This window comes from Athene cunicularia (assembly GCF_003259725.1).
Source record: "Athene cunicularia isolate RWA chromosome Z unlocalized genomic scaffold, athCun1 chrZ_part1, whole genome shotgun sequence".
NCBI classification, from domain to species: domain Eukaryota; kingdom Metazoa; phylum Chordata; class Aves; order Strigiformes; family Strigidae; genus Athene; species Athene cunicularia.
The window spans coordinates 4118969-4128646 of NW_020799142.1; positions in this window are offsets into that span (position 1 = coordinate 4118969).

Consider the following 9678-nt stretch of genomic DNA (forward strand, 5'->3'; position numbering starts at 1 on the left):
GTAGGTTTTCTTTTTGAAACTGGGGATCTTAACTGTCAGTGTTTTATTTTCTACAATGTCTTTCATAATGCCCTGATTTCCAAATCCAAATGTAAAAATATACCAAATAGCCATTGCCTCCTTCATAACCAACAAAGAACACAATCATTAAGTTAAGATTTCAAGCGGTAGGTTTTAATTTAGTAGTATCTCTTTAAGCAAGGTAGCCAGGGTGTGCAACACAGAACTTCCTTAGCATCAGGAGTTCAGTTCCCCAGAATACCATCCCTTCCCATTTCCTAAATACTGCATTCAAACCTTTTCCAACCCTTTTCCAGTTGTGCCATACACATTCCTTGTTTCTCCATGAGGTTCTCAGGTAACAGGCATTTCCCTGTAAACTGGCTGACACACTGTCACCGAGGGGACAGATGGGTACTTTTAGGGATCCTTGGTAGAATGATGATGATATTAAATCATAGTTACAAATGAAAGGTTTATTTTCTTACAGAATATTATGATTAGTATAGCACAGAATTTATTATTAGAATAGCATAAATTTTTTACTAGCAGAATCAATATAGTACAATCTGTAAGTAGCATAAACCAGGATTTATAATACAACTCAATTTATAATTTCTTATCACCTGGACCCTCTGCAGATCAGGTCAGATCTTAATACATGGTTTACTGAATCAGTGTAACAATCAGAATCTAGACTCAAAAAGAATACAAGTCAGTCTGTGGAGGAAGTAGAGAATGGTGGAGGTGTCCTTGGCCACCTCTTGGGTGTCACTGTCCAGCAGCAGCTCTGGTCCAAGTTCCCCACTCAGGACTTGTAACTGCATGATTTTATGAACAGCGTTCGGGGTGTGGTTACACTTCCCTGTTTGGTGATGGGGTCATCGCCACTGCAGGGTTGGCCAGGTGCCTTGGACCTTCAAGGCCAGCAGGAAACAGAATAATTGCCCTGGCACCCAGGAATCTTGAGGCCAGGGAGAGGGGTGAAGGAAGAAGATATCTGTTTGGTTTGTCTACTTGGTTCACAGGACTTTCAGGGCCTGATAACGAGGGAAAGGGAATGAATGTGTGACCAGCTCAGTCACAGAGAATGGCTGCTTGACTTTTAAAATGGTGCTAGTTATGCTAACCATATTACCAGGGCTCAGGGGCAGGTGCTACTGGTCACAAACCGCTACAAAGACTGCAATCTGCCAGGCTATTTAGCTGATTTAAGCCAATTTGCTGCCCACTTTTTTTAGCTATACTTGGTAGTTAGGCCAGGACTCCCTTCAGTGATGGGACAGCAATACTCTGCCCTTGCCTCAGCCAATAAATAGAAATGGGGCAAGAGGAACAAGTAACTTCATAATTCCCTTTTTTTTTTTTTTTTTAATACATGCCAGTATCTCAGGCCGTATTTATAAACATGAGACATATTAAGAGTTACCAATTACCTAGTTATTCAGACAACAGAACAGTAAGAACAGTAAGAATATAGCAGAAACAGCTGGCCCACTCTGACCTGATCTCTCACAATCACCCAAATCCCTGAAATTTTTGCTTTTGATGCATCATTACTCCCATGAAATGAAGAAAAAACTTTGTATTCCAAGAGAGCAGTAAATGTCAGGCATTAGGAAGACATTACAAATATTACAGAACACAGATTGGTTTTAAAACAATTAATAAAGTGCAACCATTTTTTACTATAAATTTGGTCTCAAAACAACCCTCTAAGACTTAGTTTGAAATTTTAGAAGGCAGGCATTCTTTACTGCAGCACTGGATGCACGGGGGATCATTCCACCTAACGTGCATACACTGCAAAGTTTATCCTTTATATACCTTAAAGACCTGAATATTCATACACTTTCCAAGAAGTGTCCACCTTTCTTCCTATTACATTTACATAATGCTGGCATTGCAAAATTATGCTACTCATGTGTGGGGTTCTCAGGTGGTCATCGGTGGACGTTTGGGGAGCTAGCCCCCCTACTCCTTTTTCCCTTTTATGGTCACAAGTCTTTTGAGGACAATTTCTTCTCCTTTGATGTTAACCAACTCTGTTGTCTGGTCTTTCTTACCCACATTGTTTGAGCATTTCTGCCAGGATGTATCTATTATCAAGGTTAGGATATTTTCTCTGTACATTTTAATCACTCATGCCTTGTTAAATACAAAGTTAAACATTCTTCTGTGAAAGAATTTCTTAATATTTAAGGTAAAATGGATCACTAAGTGTTACAGGCCTCAACTTGCAGGCACCAACTGCTCGCAGGCATCAGCTAGCAGGCATCACATTTAACGTCTCAAGCATTTTTTTTTTTTTTTTTTTAGTTTTGTGGAGACATCACTCTCTGTGGAATTTTTGAATACCTATTTTGTAGGCACATGATTATTTTGTCAAAAAGAAGTAAGAATGCACTGCCATCAATCGTGACAGATAAGCATGATTTGAAAACTGCTTGGCTGACTGACCTGTCCTACACCTCAAGCTGTTTTTCCCCGATTTTATCCTTAATGCCTTTGGAGCCCAACACATCTTTGCATACCAGCTGAGGTACAGCTGGCAATTCTATGGAGAGTGGTTTATTCTGCCAGAGCTCAGCAGGGGTGGCTGCTGTCTGGGGACTGGAGAGTCGGGGGTCATGGAGGCTGCCCAGGGAGACACAGGTGGCAGGGCCTGGCAGCCAGGGCCTGTGCCCCTGCCCCAGCCAAGGACCAGGGCAGGGGACCAGCCCTGGGCATCAAGCACGTCCGTGGGGACAGCAAAGGCCAGGCTGGGACATGGGCCCATAGGTGGGCCTGGCTCATCCACCAGGCACTTCATATCATATGAATTTGCACACGTATACCATGCTAATAAGATGTGGATGATATGCCCACATCTATACACCTTAGATAGATCTGTGTCTAGCCTATATAATCTGTGCTCAACCTATATAATAGCTAAGTAAAAATTACTTCCTACTTTTGAATCAGGGAAGTGAAATTAATAAAAATATTTTATTTTCTATCACATAACTTACAAAATGCATACTTCTGATGTTAGTGTAATATAGGTCAGCGGATTAGCTATTTAAACTGCTGCAACTGCTTGCTTGAGTTTTCAGACTGAAGATTCTGACATACACAAGGACTGAAAGCATTGCCTGGTGGTATCAAAGGAGATATGATACCTTATTTTGGTAGGCTTCAGATAAAGACCATCTTTGTTTATCAGTCTTCACCATAACAAAATTTAACATAACGGGCATATGATATGAATTTACATAAATTACATACATAACATAAATTACATACATAATTTAAAACATCTTCATATACAGCAAAGTGCATTTGCAACAGAGCCATGGTTTAGCTAGGAAATTGCTAGTTAAATTCTTATCAAAATCCTGTTGTCTGGAGTCAATGTATTATCTTTCTTACATTTCTTCATTTAGATCCACATTTCATCACAGACCTAGGATTTCAAGCTCCAGCTACAAATGTAATTCTTGTGTAGGCTTTACTATGGAGTTCCTTTCAAAGAGAACTGGTTTAAAATTCTTAAAACAGTATATTAAAAAAAAACCCAACTTTTTTTGGTGAGACAATTTTTCGTTATTTATTTTCCCCTGTTCCAGAATGTGATATGCAACACTGAGATATTTTATCCAAGACTGAAAACAGTTTCATTTAGATAGAATATTAATGCCCTTTTTTGAGAAGCCTCCTATTCACTATTCACCTTTATAGTGCTCAACCACCTTGTAAACTTTCTGTTTTAAAGAGTGTACTTTTGCTTGATGATAATGGACACAAATGAGAACAGGTTTGCCCCTTTTTCCAAAAATGTCCTTAACCACTCTCCTACTCAGTACAATTTGTTAGTCCTGGATCTTGCATATGGATCCACAACTTGGATCTGCATACATGACAGAACATTTATTTCCTGCATTTCTTCTATATACATGTAAACAAAGATATTAAGTATTTCCACTGTTTTTTATCAAAGTTTCCTCTTTGGATCTATATCTCTGTTAACAAAATACTACTTTAATTGAAAAAAACGGGGGCACTTGTAAAGATAAATGGCCTTTTGTAGACTGTGACTATGAGGTAACATTGATATCTTATTTCTGCATACTACCAATGGCTACAGTAGTTAAACATGTTCTGTGCTCCAGAAAATTTCTGCAACTCAGGTATAATTTTGGTCAAAAATATTTCAGTTGAACAGTATTTTGTCAGGAAATGTCAATCCAGTGTAAATATATCTCTAGGGAACAGGGAACATTCCAGCTTCAGCAGAGACCAAACACATGAACACCATGTATAAAATATTTCTGACTTCAGTCTATCCCTCAACCTGATGAGACATGGAATCCCTGAGTTTTCACACTGCTTTTATATGTTCGAGCCATAGTAAAATCTGTTAGTGCAGGATCATTCTACTCTTCCTCCTGCCCTCTGTCATTTGCTCGCTCTTGAAACTACAGTTTCTCATTTTAGGAGGGAGGAGTAGTGGAGACACTTATTGGAAGATATTTGATATCCGGGGCATATTTGACTGTTGGGAACCATGCCCTTCCCAGCTCTCATTCTGGATATATTGCTGAACTCTCTTAATGCTTTGAGCTCCACAGGAGATTGCTGTTTTCCCTTGAAGGTTCAACAGCCCAAGCTCTGGACTGCTTAAAGTGGGGACCTGAGTAGAGGTAGTTCTACAGTGATAGAATAAATTAGAGAACTATGTAACGTTCATCATCAATGTTTATGGAGTTTCCAAGTTCCACAGACATTAAAGGGGAAAATTACAAAGAACAAAAAGATATTGATGTATAATATTGCTCACCTTTTTCTGCTGCTATGGTAGTTTTCTACATTAAATTATTGAACATGTGGGATTTGTGCAGAATTGAAAGTGATTTTGGGTTACAGGTTTTATGGGGTATTCAAGGTAAAGTAAAAATCCCCAATAAAGTCAGTGGGGTGTCTATACAGACAATATATACTTTGAATCAGCTAAAGTGAAACATGCTTTAACTAAGCCTTGTGTTGCTGATATCATTTACATCCTTTAAAGCTAAATTCTAAATATAGTAGAGACAATTATATTATGCAACAGTTAGACATACTTAAAACGGTCATCATAATATGGATAGCCAAACCAAAGATAAATACATTATTATCACTAGAGATATATTTTTTATAACTAAAGATGATGATATCTTGCTGGATTTACAAATTGGTTTCTAAGCACTAATCTTGAAGGAAAGACCATCAGTTAACTCATCAATGCGGAAACAGTTACATGAGTTCTATTTTGTATCAAAAGATACCATATTTGACAATGGAAAATATATAAAAAGGAAAGAATACAAAAATGGACTGATGGAGCACACAATGAGCAAAGAAAACTCATTAAGATCCAAGAAAGAGTGCACACCTGGTATTAGATTTCATATTGTGAAATCTGTTTGATAAGTATTATAGAAGACAGACAATTGTGTTAGATATTGAAGTTTTATAACTTTTTTCCCAACCAACAAAAAATTTACTGAAGAGAAAAGCCTGATTCAGACTTCAGTGACTTGGACAGGATTTTTAAAACAAGTTACATAACCAGGATGCCTATTATTTGTTTTTATGATATGTAAGGAAACTTCTCCATATCTTTCTTGGGATCTTGTTTTTTACAGTGTATACCTTAAAAATGTAAATATGTCACTGAAAGAAACTGAGTGTTAGTTCTAGAAATGGAAGCTGTCACTATAGCTCTGAATCTTGCCCTGGCTTCAGCTGGCTCAAGCACGGGACCATGCTAGTGCACCTTGTTGCATTCAAAGTGAATAATTAATTTGGTAAGAGATAGTCCACTTGCGCTCTAGCTGGTCCTCAGAGATTAGAGGGGCCAGGCGCAGCTGGATTTCTTTCTTAATAGGTATGCCAGTTATTGCTGGAGAGGGCTGTTCTGGACAACCCACTCCAATATTTGATGTTCAAGATACCCTTGGGCTAAATTAAGGTGACATAACACCAAATGATTGATTGAAAAATTTATTAACAGCAGAAGCTATATTTTAACTGAAGCCAACTAAAATTTTTAAAGCTAATTAAACCCTGTTAAAGCTCTGCAAACAGTTATCAATAGTGGATAGTAAACCCTGATATTTTAAAAAAGGGGCTGAATGGCCCATAACATACAGAAGGGGAGAAAGATAGAAAAATAGAGGTAGAGGAGAGATCTGGGTCACCACCCTGTGTTCCAGTGATGTCCCTGGTCCAGTTCCCGGTCTTGTCAACAGTGGTGGTGGATGCACACCAAGATACCACTCGCTGTTCCTTAAATATATTGGTTTATTTGCATGCGAGGTGGAGAGCGCAGATTCTCTTCCGTCATATACATGCGAGGCGGCAGAAGGCAGTGCTCGGGTGCTAGTTCCCGCCTCTAGTCTCCCTTCCTATGCTAATTACAGTCACGCCTCTTGAGGCTCCCGAAGACCTATTCAGCTTACCTAACTCTCGATCTTCTCTGCAGGCGTCACTGGAGGGTGATTGTGACGCCCCTTCCTCACATAAACTGCAAGTTGTGTTGCCCGTTGCGCCCTGCGGCATCCCCTGCCTCCCGCACCAGGCGTCAGCTGCCCGCCTGCTGTCCGCATCGAAATCCCCCCGCCGTGGCACACCGAGCTGTGCAGCCACAGTATTTGAGGCATTTACACGTTTAGTCTCTCGCACACCCCCCCTCCTTTCTGTGATGAGATGAATGCCTTTGTGTTGTGCTTCCAGTATGGTGTAGATGTACCAGCCAAGGTTGACACTTAACTCCCGCTCTCAGCAGTTCTCTCCACTAAACAGAAAAGTGTGACTTTAACTCCTAAATTCATATTGTTGTTTTGAATATTTTATTCAGAAAAAGAAAACAAAAAACTCCTCTCTCAGAACCTAAATGAAAAGAAACTAAGTAATCCAAATGATTCAGAAATAGGAGGTGCGCTGGATGCGTGCAAGAATTGTTCCTTCAGTTCTTGTAGTTCCCAGGTCCTGGCTCAGCACAGCAGTGGTTTGTGCATGCAGATACAGGTTCAGTGCCTTTAGACAGCCTCAAAAATCATAAGTAGCCATGGCAATATTTTTCTGAGACAAGGGCTGCAGATTTAAACTATAGATTGTCACTTTTTTCTTTACCTTATGACCAATAAACTTGGATGTTACCAGGTGATATTGCCCTGACTCTGAGGCATCCTATCACCCTTGTCCTGAAACTCTCCATGAGGACATATTTTGGCAGTGAATGAGTGCAAAGAAAAAATAGTGTAACTTGTAAAAGAGTGTCAATGAATAAAAGAATTGGTTCTACTAATCCCTACGAATCCTGTGTGTGCTCCAGATCCCAAGTGATCCAGGGATTTGCCTGCATGCAGGCTGGTTGAAGCTGGAGGGCAATGTCAAAGGTGGCCCAGAATCATCCTTAGTGGTTTTGGAAGTAAATTCACCAACACAGGATACCAATTTGCACAGCTGCCCGAAGGTGTGGGCTTAAGGCACAATTCTGTCTTCACTCTTTTTTTTTTTTCGTACACTCAGCAGAGATTGCAGTCAATTGATTAGCAGGGCACAGCACTCATGGCAGCATGCAGTATGTGGGTGACAACTCTTTGTCAAGAATATCTTCCTCGTGCTTCACTGTAGCATGGAACTACTCTGTGTTCAGTAGGTTTTGTTACCTAAATGCTGACTCTTCTAATTTGTGTCAGCAGTTTGGGAAGAATGATTTATTGACCGACTGAGGGTTTTTCATGTATAGTAACAGTGAGAAACTATAGCAAGAAGATAAATCATGCTCAGTGTGCCAGGACTCCACTTATGTTTACAATGTGTTAAATTAAAACACTATTAGTTTACCGAGTCAGGTTTCTCTTTATTTCACTAATATTTTATGAGTTCCTGTCTTAAATTCCTGGAGACAGATTAACCTCCAGTGTAACGCTACCAAGAGTTACATTATCTGGGAATTAAGGCTGCAGCTTTATTTTCCATCAGAAGTATATAAAAATTATTCTTTCTTTCTCCATATATCCTCACTGTGTGCCTTGAGTCATGTCTTTTGAGTGACTACACTTCCCCATTTTTTCACATTTAATAGCATTGGAGAGTCAATACAGCAGTGAAAGAAGCAAGCTATGTATTAGGAGATTTATGCAGGATGCACACAGGCTTCATCGTGCTCTTAACTATACAGATGACACCTAACAGCTAGTTATTTTCTTTGTAAACTGTTGTATATACAAGATTGAAAACTGAGATCAGAACAGGGCCTGAGGAAGCATTTTGGAGAACCACATGCTTTTTTTGTAGGAAGGCAAGATGATACTGTTAACACAGAGGAATTAGTAACAGATCTGGATTAATAATTAAAGATTTCTGACTGACTTTTTCAAACAAGTTGTGATCTTTCATTTATTACTATTGATACTAAGGAAAATAAGAGGAATCCTCATCTTGCTAAGTTAAAGAATTTAATTTTTCATAACAAAGCTTCTGTGCTCTAACATGACAGTACTGAATGTCACAGAAACAGCTATAAGGGACTAGCATTAAGTAATTTGGTTGAAGAGGTATAGGAAGGTGCCTGGATTAAAAACCAGAAAATTTTAAAAGCAACCTTACAACAGAGCAAACTTTCAACTCCAGTGCTATTTCCCAGTGAAAATTACACTGTTTTGTATGCAGCTTTGGCATACACCTTTGGTATAGGTCTCTTGAGAGATTTTTCAGGCAGCTACAACAGTCAGTGTTTATTTGCTGTTTATTTAGTTCTCCACTTAAGTTGACACTTGAGGAATAGTATATTCTTCTTATGTATTCTCCTTCTGACTGAATGCTTCCACAGTAGTGACTTTAAATAGTTAATCCTGTGTTATGTCCAAGAGGGCTTTTTTTCATATCCTCAGTATGGAGTCAAAGGACTGCAGGAAATGATATTTCAGCCGAAGGGTTATTTACTGATACAAAGAATACTCAAGACACCAACAACTCCCCATAATGCTAAATAACTTCCCCTTGGAGCGCCATCTTGAGAAATTGCTTGCATTTTACAGAACTGAAGGCAAATAATACTTTACGGTGAAGAGGCTGAGGACTATGATGATCCACCTACACTTAGTGCCGTTTAACTAATTTATATAATTTATGACCAGATAGGTATCAGTGTTACTTTTTAGTCACTGCCAGTTGTACACTATTTGAAGATACACACGTTAACAGCCTAATGAAAAAACAACCAATTTCCTTCTGTTTATAATACAGTTTTGTACTTAGCTGGCATCAGTTTTGGGCATGCACCACCCCACTGTTGATTGTACTTAAGACACCACCAGAGCGCACTTTAGCCATCTCTCCCAGTTGCGGAAGGCATGTTTCCTTACTCAGCTTTCACATTCACCAAAGGAACAGCGCTGAGAAGACATCACACCTCCCGCACCATTTACTGTTGCTAACTGCCCCCAAGGCGTGCGCGACGGAAAAGGACCCTCCAGCTCCCAGGGCCGGGCAGTCAGCGCCTCCCCCCGCAGGGACCTGCGCCTCCCAAGGCTGAGTATGAACCACCCGCAGCCAACGGGGGGGCCCCTGAGGAGCAGACCCCGCTGCCGCAGGCGACTGAGGAGGCCACCAACGGCGGCGGCGCCGCCCCCCTGCGGCCGAGCGGGG